Genomic DNA, 9,587 nt, shown 5'->3' on the forward strand with positions numbered 1-9,587 from the left:
TCATTAACACCTGAAGTATTATAAGTCTGTAGCGACTATTCCCTAGATACATCTCTACAATAATTCAATTTTAGATCTATTCTGAGTTATGGATTGTGCTAAAGATATGAGTTGAAATTTGTACAAACTACATTTTCTATCCTCTCGTTTGTATGCTCAACCAAACAAATGAGTTTTTTCTCTCCACTTTTCCATTCTCCCAACCAAACACATATGAAAGAAAACTAAATATTTGCTATCCTCTCATTTTCCTATTCCTTCCTCATTTTCTATCCTCCCAATTTTCCACTCCTCCATCCAAACAGACCAATAGTTGATGATTGCATGTGGCTCTTGCGGACCATCCCTAATACGCAAGTCCATCAATGATTTCAATAAGGCTAATGGGAGTGCTAATGCTCTTGCTAGTTGTCAAGGACGTTTTTATGACAGGGGCCAAAAAAGCAAGAATTACCAAAATCTCCCTTTAGATTCTTTAGAGGTGATTATTTATGGAGAGTGTCAAGCCCAAAATTCACAGTGTATAGTAAACAAAGGCTAGTGTTACTTTAACAAGAGATAAATCAAAATGGCAATAATAAAAAAAAATGCTGAAAAATACACAAAAACATAGCAAGTCCAAAACTCTGATCTATAGTTAGCGAAAAGAAGAAATTGAGAGAGGTTGTGAGGAAGAGAGGAAAGGTTCCCTTGTACCCGTATTTCCACACCCAAACTTCGAAATTGTGAGAATCATTGCTGGTTGAATGAGCTTTCGCTTAAGAGTTTCAGCTCTAAGGGTAAAACATGGTTGCTTTTGAATCTGATTGGGGCCTTTTGTATTGAATTTGGGGTGCTCTAAGTGACTGGTTTTTGGTCAACAAAAGAGGTTTTGAACCCCCAAGGTTTCAATAAAAAAGGTTATGGTCAGATTTGCTTTTAATTGGATAAGAAGGTTGGCTTGCTTTATGCATAATTTGGGAAATGAAGTGGCTTAAATTCATGAGCTGATGTTTCCTAGAAATTGTAGGCCCTTGGAGTCTGCATTTGGTTGTTGTAGCAAATAAGGCTAGCCACTTAAGGTCAACTATGTGTTTTAGGCAAAAAAAGTGTATAGAAAAAAAGTTGGGCCACCATCAGCCAAAGCATAAAAGCTCTTTTGGGGTGGAAATTTGGGGTACAAGACCTCCTCCATGAGCTTGTGGTGCTACCAGTGTCCTATGCCCACTTGGTAGCACGCGTGCTAGGCTCATGCAAAATGTTCGAAAGAAACTGACTCATACTCTCTAAACCACACTTCCTCAATTTCCCCAACATGTCACATGGGTTTAGGTCATGCTTAAAATAATAAAATATAATATAAAATTGAGCCCATAAGAAATTCGAGCTTGGCCGAATTGGGCTTGTAAAAAATGTATCACAAAAATGTGTATCAACATTAGCCCCCAAGTACGCATGGCTTTTGCGGCATACGTGTGAGTAGTTAATGTTTTCCATTGCTTGAAAATGTTGCGAGTTTGGGAATTAGTTTACCCAAATGTTTTATTTTTTTTGTTGGGAAGATACCGGTTGATGAAGTGGATAAATATCATAAGTTGCAGAGCCCACTTGTCGAAACATTGTGGTCATGAGTCCAAGAAAGTCGAGTTGTAACCAAATGATAGGTCCAATCTAGAATGCTCTTTGTTTTTTGTGTCCACATGTAGCTTTATAATTTTCTTCATAGAAAGGTTTAGGCACCTTCAATTTCGTGATGCTTTCTCCCATATTTTTGGCTTTCTATGATTATATTTTAGGAACGATACTCCTAATATAAATCTTGGATGAGTGAACCCAAGCTGTGTGTCTTGAAGCTTCACTCTCTTAATGCGTGAAGAAATGTACCCTTGAAAGATTTCAAACCTTCATCATGGCATAGACCAAAAGATGGTTGCTAGGTGCTAATATTTGCATGACTTCAATGCCAAAAGAAAAGATATTGGTAGGCTTGTACAAAGACATGTGGACTAACTTAGACAGAAGCTCATATGCCATGAGAAATAATTAAGGCCTCAAGTCTTGAATCATGTATGGTGGGTCCCCATGGTAATTTTTTAAGTGTCAGTCTTGCAGTGGCTTTAGTTTTCTCTTATAACATATTGACATACCATTTGTCTTGAACCCCATGCTGCTAGCTTTCTCTTTTCTTCAGCAGCTCTCTTTCTCCTTTCTTTCTTTTTGTCTTTTTTCTTTAAATTTCCTTCAAGAGTCTTTTGGGAGCAACGATTCAAGACTTGTAGAGCTATTTAAACTTATTTCTTTGATCTCAAATGCGTTTCTCCTTCTTCATCCGTTGTTGTTGTTGTTGTTTTTTTTTTTTTTTTTTTTTTTTTTTTTTTGAAAAACCCAAGCTTCATCAAATCTTGCAACACCATACTTCAATCCTCCACCCATATCGTTGAAACTCAAGGTGGGTGTTGAGATGGTGGAGATCCTTATGGTTGAGAAGCAATGCAGTTCTAACAGAAAAGAATTTAAAGAGCTTGGTGCCGCCCACCATCTACAAAGTTGAGATTTAGATGGGATGAAGCGTTCACCTAAGAAAAGAGGAAACCCATTAGCAAGGATCAGGGTTGTTCCGTCAGTGATGATAATGGAGGTTTGCGACATCTCGCCAACCATGGTTGTGGGACTCGTTTGTACCAATCTTGGCTAAGCAATGCCGATGGCGGAGAGAAAGGTACCCTCGTTAGTGAGGAACAAAGTTTTGTTGTTGGAGGATGATGATCCCTTTGTTCCGTCAGTGATGATAATGGAGGTTTGCGACATCTCGCCAACCATGGTTGTGGAACTCGTTTGCACCAATCTTGGCTAAGCAATGCCGATGGCGGAGAGAAAGGTACCCTCGTTAGTGAGGAACAAAATTTTGTTGTTGGAGGATGATGCCAAACATGGCGTCAAGGTGCTGAACTCGTTCTTCGAGCAAACTTAAAAAACATGAATGCGACTCCCATCTTGGTGAGCTCTTTTTTTTTTTTTTGGAAAGTGATAGACCTATTGCACCGATTAATGAGGTTGAACTATTGTTGTAATTGAAGCCAAATTTTATATTGAAGTCACCTCCGCATTGATTTCGACAGTTGCAAGGCATGGAAATCAATTCATAGTGCAACTATGATTGACTTTGAGTTGGCCATTGTATTGTAAGTAGAATGCATAGCATACTTGGTCTTTTTTTTTTTGATAAACGCATACTTGGTCTTAAATTCAAAGAAGTGAAGCCAAAGTTTGACTTGATTCCACATGAGAATATAATGATAATTGGGAGGCTATCTTGAAGACCACTTTGAGGATGCTTTAACTTGAGAATTGCTTGCTTGTTGGCTAATCCGGCGACATTGTGTTTGCCAAGAATATTTATGATGAAGCCATAATCACGAGCGATGAGCAATACTACTGGCTACCTTGGTTTAGCAAATTTGAGATGGAAAATAGTGAAAATATCAATTGGCTATGTAGAAAAGAGATGTGATAAAGTTGCTGAGTGAGTTGACAGCCCCTAATGTCATGTCCTTGCGATGAGGTTGAAAGTAAGGGTCACAAGTTACTGCTTCTTGGTTTTTGTAATGACAAGGAGGTAGTAGGTGAAACTGAGATTGGTGATTCCATATAGAGTGTATCTCTTTTTTTATCATGGTATTGCTCATCCAAAATAGCCCTCGTGACTTAGGCCTTGATATGGCAAAATAGACGATAATAGCAAGAGAAGACGCCAACTGCCACTGTGTATGCTAAAATTGATGAACGGCGCAACTTGCAAGTGGGAGGTTCTTCTTTGCTATGTGGCTATAAAAGATCTTGTTCAAAGAAATGTCGTTGTGCCGAGATGCTTTTGCTTATGGTGAGAAGCCACTATTCTTTTTATATAATTGTTAGCATATTGAAGACGGTGCACATACAACAGCTCCATTTGTTTGAGAATGAAGCTGCCTTTTCTTTGGCAAGTCAAAAACTGCTGTGGCATGACGCTGCCACCCCTTCTTGTCATGCCAATAGTAATTGCTGAGTGTGATGCTTCTTACTTTTACATAGAATAAATGTACTTTGGGAGACTATGCCATTGTTAAGCATGAACCTGTAACTCACTTGTTAAGTCACACATCTTCTTCGTTCTCTTTTCTTGATTGCATATAGTAGTATATTGAGTGCAATGTACTATGGTTTCTTGTAGGATGACTTTGGCTTAAACAATTGGGGTGCCGTCATTGGGACTTTCATTCACATGGCCAATGCATCATTTTCTAAGGTTGAAGCTACTACAAATAGCAACATAGAGCTACAATAGATGGTACCATGGTTGCCGCTAGTAACTTTAAACCTTTTTTGGTCTCTCTCTTACTTACGGCTTTGAAGTAAAGAAGAGATCGATTGCAAGCCAATGTCCCAAAGATGGTGATATTGGATGGGGAATATGACATTGCTTCGACTTTTTCCTTCACCTCCTTTCTTGTTTTCTTTTTTTATCTGATTGTCTTGTATTGAGCTTCAAGCTTTGAAAGTTTGAACTAGTTTTAGTGTGTAATAGGGGTTGTTGCCTTGGAGACACTTTCTCTTGTATTTCGCCTTCGTGGACAACCCACTTGTGTATAGAACAGCTGCTATTTAGTTGTATTGGGGCCACTTTGAGTTTGTACTATCATGGTTAGTTGACACAATTTGCATTTTGTACAAAACAAACATATATGACATTTGGATGTAAATTTTGTATTTTAGAATGAAAAAAAGATTTGTACCTCAAGGATGTATATGGTTTATAATTTGTACCATGAGAATGACTTAGTACCTTTCTTTGATAAGCTATGAATATGTTTTTGTTGTGAAAACAACCCCAATATGGTCATGAATGCTTTGATATGTTGAAGAAAGCTTGCTTGAAAAGGTCATGTGCACCTTGTGACTGAGTAGCATAGCTTTGATAAATTGTACACACTTAGTCTCTTGAGAATAACTCGTGTTTGATTGGATATGTTGTGAATATGACTTTGCCTTTGCAAGGATTAGTAGACATGTTGCTTGGGTTGTCATGCCTTTGTGGATAGGTTTTGGCTAAGCGCACGTCTTGCTGTTTGTGCACCATTTTTCAGTGTTATATTGACGGGCAAATTTGGTTTCACAAACAGTAACTCATATATATTGAAACTTGACTTGCTGCTTGGTAGTTGACTTATACTCAACATGTATTAGATTGCTACTTCGTTAGTTTCAAGAAGTCCCCACATATGGTCTGCATTTTAAAGGCATTGTGGCTCATGGTGCACTTGTTTGTCACCGTTTCATAGGGCGATTGCATTCTCACACACAATGACTCATAGAATGCATAGGCTTGCTATTTTCTTGAGGAGAAGTTTTATCCTTGTGTATAGTGAATTATCATGTGGCAATGAGGTAGTGATTTGTTGCGTTGACTTTCCTATATTTTTTAAGGATGGTTATGTCCCTACATGTAGTGGATCATCGTGCTTGAACTATAAGAAACTTTTGGCTTTCCCTACCTTGTTAAGGGCATTGCACCCTCACAAATAGCGGTTTTGCCATGTATGAATAATATGACATCTTATTGACTTCTTAATCATTCGGTAGGGCTTATCTTTGAGGATGCATTGGCTTTCCTACCTTGTTAAGGGCTAATTATGCCCTCGCAAGTAGGGGTATCACCATAGTGAAACGTCTCATTGGCTTCCAAACCATTTGATAGGCGTACCATTGAAAGAGTATGTGCTTGGCTTTCCCTACCTTCTTAAGAGTATTTTCACCCTTGCATGTAGAGGTTTTACCATAAAAAAATTTATAGGATTTCTTGCCTCTTCGTAAGGTTTTCCATTAGGAGAAAGCATTGGTTTTCCCTACTTTATTAAAGGTATTGCACCTTCACATGTAGGGGACTCACCATGCTTGGATAACATGATAGTTCATCGACTTCCTAATGTTTCATAAGGCATGCCTCCAAAAATTGGTATAAGCAAGATGTAATGTTGTCGCTTATGACCTTTTGCAAGATGTCGAAGTGACGAATGATATGCTCCTTGATGGAGTTGGCTATGGTCACTCCCATGCTTTCTTGAGTGTAATTGCTTCCACTCACTTAAAGAACCCTTACCCTAATATCCAATTGGACCGTTCTATAATGACAATTTTTCATTTTCAATACACGACTCCCAGTACGTGACTAACCAATCAATGCACCGATCCAAGTACGTGACTAACCACCAACTTGAGAAGGATGTTGGTTGCAAAGTTCTTCAATTCATCAACACGATGAAGATCACAAAGTTCCTTGGTTACAAAACCTACGGCGTACAAACACAGCAGCTTCTTCAAAAGAAAGATGAACTAGGGCATATGTCTCTAGTCACAATATGCTTGTGAAAAACTTTTGCATTAAGTTGCATCCACTTTCATCAGCTGTGATGACCCTTAAAATAATCCTTATATATGTTTAGGTTTGTGAGAAAAGAAAGCCTAAACATGTATATACGGATATGTGTGAAATCAAATCTGAAAAACTGATTTTTGTAAATCTCAATAGATAGGTTATCTATCGAGCAGCTGTCGAGCATCGGGCTGAAGATCCCTTTTAAACCTCAATAGATATTATCTGTCGAGCTAGCTGTTGAGTTTTAAAATACAGCACTTCTTTACTCGATTCTTGGATAGATTTGCATGGCTTTAACACTTAGATTTGAACTCTTGTTCCTTAAAGTATTAAACACATCCTATATCTACCCAATTACAAGTAAAGTGCGTTTTGTCAAAAGATTAGTCAATTCTAAATGACACATGTTCCAAACATGATTCACATATGTCTTAACACTTTTCTTGCTTGGCTTTTAACTTTGAGGCAATGATAGACTAGACTTTAAAGATGTCGGTATAGGGGTGTTGCATCCCTAGCACAACATCTAGAATAAGGTCTAGCAAAGCATTCTTCAAAGGCGTGTGCAAACCTTCCTTATTAGCGGGCTTAGTTGCGGATTTCAATTGCTAGAGTTGAGTGACAATAACAATTTTCTTGAGGATGGCAACATGGCACTTCCCTTTTCAAGTATAATCTCGAATTCGAGTATGGCAAAGGCGTTGGCATGACTTGGAATGCATGCTAATGTCACGGCATCAAATGTATGAACATGTCACGGCTTGATGTGCGTGGATCTTTGGATGTGTGAGCATGTCATGGCTTGGAGTGAATGAGTATTTCAAGGCTTTGGTGAGGGGCATTGATTTTGGATCTCCTTCATTGTTGGGTGCTTCAAGAAGGTTTTCATTTTGCCCCTAGTGCAAATGCGATTTACATTAGTAAACAAAAGTCACGGCAAAGCGGAGTAGCATACATGAATTATAGAAAATAAGCATGCGTTGGTGCTAGTATATTGCTTGTATGACTTCAAGACTTAGCGTATGGAATGTCACTACCTCAAGGCTTGGTATATGGGATATCTAATGACTTGCGGTGGGCCATATAGATATGGCCTTTAACTATTTGGTGAAGACTTCATTTAGCAATGATGCCAAAATTATTCAGCTGCGAAGGGTCACACATAGTGGCAATTATACTCGTCCCAAAATGAGTCAATCACCTACGGCAACCCAATACGCTTAGTGCTAACCCAACAACAATACAACTCAACAATAAAGGAGACATATGTTGGAGATGTTGAGGAAGAGATTTTAGCCAGTCTTTGGGGTTCTTGGGCTGAAATTTATGTTTAGAGCTTTGCTTTGTTGATTATTGGCCAGAGCCTTCCTTCCCTTCACGGTTGGACTAGCAGCTCACCACTTTTGGATTTTCAAGCTACAACAAAAATGTTCACAAATATTATGTAAAGCAAGGGATGTAGGATATTCATCCATAAGAATAATAGCTAAAAGAGAATATAAATGAGTGGAAGAAAATTCTTCCCTTCAATAAGAAAGTTGATTTCCATATGTCCTCAAAATCCTTCACTTCTTGGATGGCTTCTAGAGGTTGGAGCGATTTCGTCACCCATTTTCAAGCACTCACACGTTTTGAAGCATCTCCAGGGGCTCAATGGGCTAAGGATAGACCTTTTTTCAGCTCAACTTCACAATCTAGCATGGCAAAGCATCATATGTTTTTCCTAGGAATGGCAAGTTGGTGTGAGAAACACCATCTCTTTACTAGTTTCACATAGTTGGAGGCATCATTTCTCTTGTTCCTACTGCTTGACTCCCCAATGAAGTCGCCAAGATGTCAAGGACGTTTTTGCAATAAGGCCCAAAAATGCAAGAATGGCCCAAATCTCCCCTTAGGTTCTTTAGAAGTGATTATTTGTGGAAAGTGTCAAGCCCAAAATTCACAATGTATAGCAAACAAAGGCTAATGGTTCTTTAACAAGAGAGAAATCAAAATGCCAATAACAAAAATGCTGAAAATGCATAGAAATATAGCAGGTCCGAAACTTCAATCCACAGTTAGCAAGAAGAGGAAATTGAAAGAGCTTGTAAGGAAGAGAGGAAAGGTTCTCTTCTACCTATATTTCCACATCCAAGCTCTTTTGGGGTTCAAATTTGGGATACAAAACCTCTTCCATGAGCTTCAGGTGTTACCAATGTCCCTTGCCCACTTGGTAGCACGCATGCTGGACTCATGCAAAAGGTCCGACAAAAATCGACCTATACCCTCTAAATCACACTTTCTCAATTTCCTTAATATGTCACATGGGCTTAGGTCATGCTTAAAAGAACAAAATATAATATCATATCATATTAAGCCCATAAGAAAGTCAGGCTCGACCAAATTGGGCTTGTATAAAATGTGTCGCGAAAATGGGTATCAACACCAGTTTGGGAAAATCTATGTACGCTAATTTTGCTATTTTCCTTAATCCCCCCCAAACATGTTAGGGGTTTTTTTGTAACAGATAATTTAGTGGTGTCTTGTACTCGCTTGTTTACATTTCTTAGTTTTCTATGCATCCTTATTTACCAAAAAAAAAAAAAAAAAAAAAACACAAATATGATCATATATACATTTTTTATATATCATATATACAATTTTTTTTTTTTAATTTCTTTTTTGTTGTTGTTGTTGTAATCATTTTTTTTTCTTTTATAAAGACACACCATTTTATTAATTTGAAATAAAAGATATTCATCATTTGAGACAAAGCATAATCTAAGAAACAAGAACTCTCATCAATCCAAGTAACATAATGCTCAACAATTAAAGTATGTTTAGTTAACAAAACATTAAATTAATATTTACAGTTTTTTTAAGAGAATATATACAATTAAATATATAATTGTAAATAACCAAAAAAGTTATATACTATTACCTGAATAATAATATAAAATTAATATATAATAATTAGTACTTCTGAATAATTTGTGTTGAAAAATACATACAATTCTTTAGTTAATAGAGATGTGAAATATGAGACTCTATTTTTTTAATCTTAAATGATTTTTTAACACATATCATCCCTTATTAATTTATTGGTGAGTTTTTAGCTTATATTGATGGCCGTGTAATACACCTAGAGGAAGGGTATGCCATTAATCATTCTATTTTGAAAATGATTTGGAATGCTATATGTTTAGTAACATTTAGT

This window comes from Quercus lobata, chromosome 8 (assembly GCF_001633185.2).
Source record: "Quercus lobata isolate SW786 chromosome 8, ValleyOak3.0 Primary Assembly, whole genome shotgun sequence".
Classification (NCBI taxonomy): Eukaryota; Viridiplantae; Streptophyta; class Magnoliopsida; order Fagales; family Fagaceae; genus Quercus; species Quercus lobata.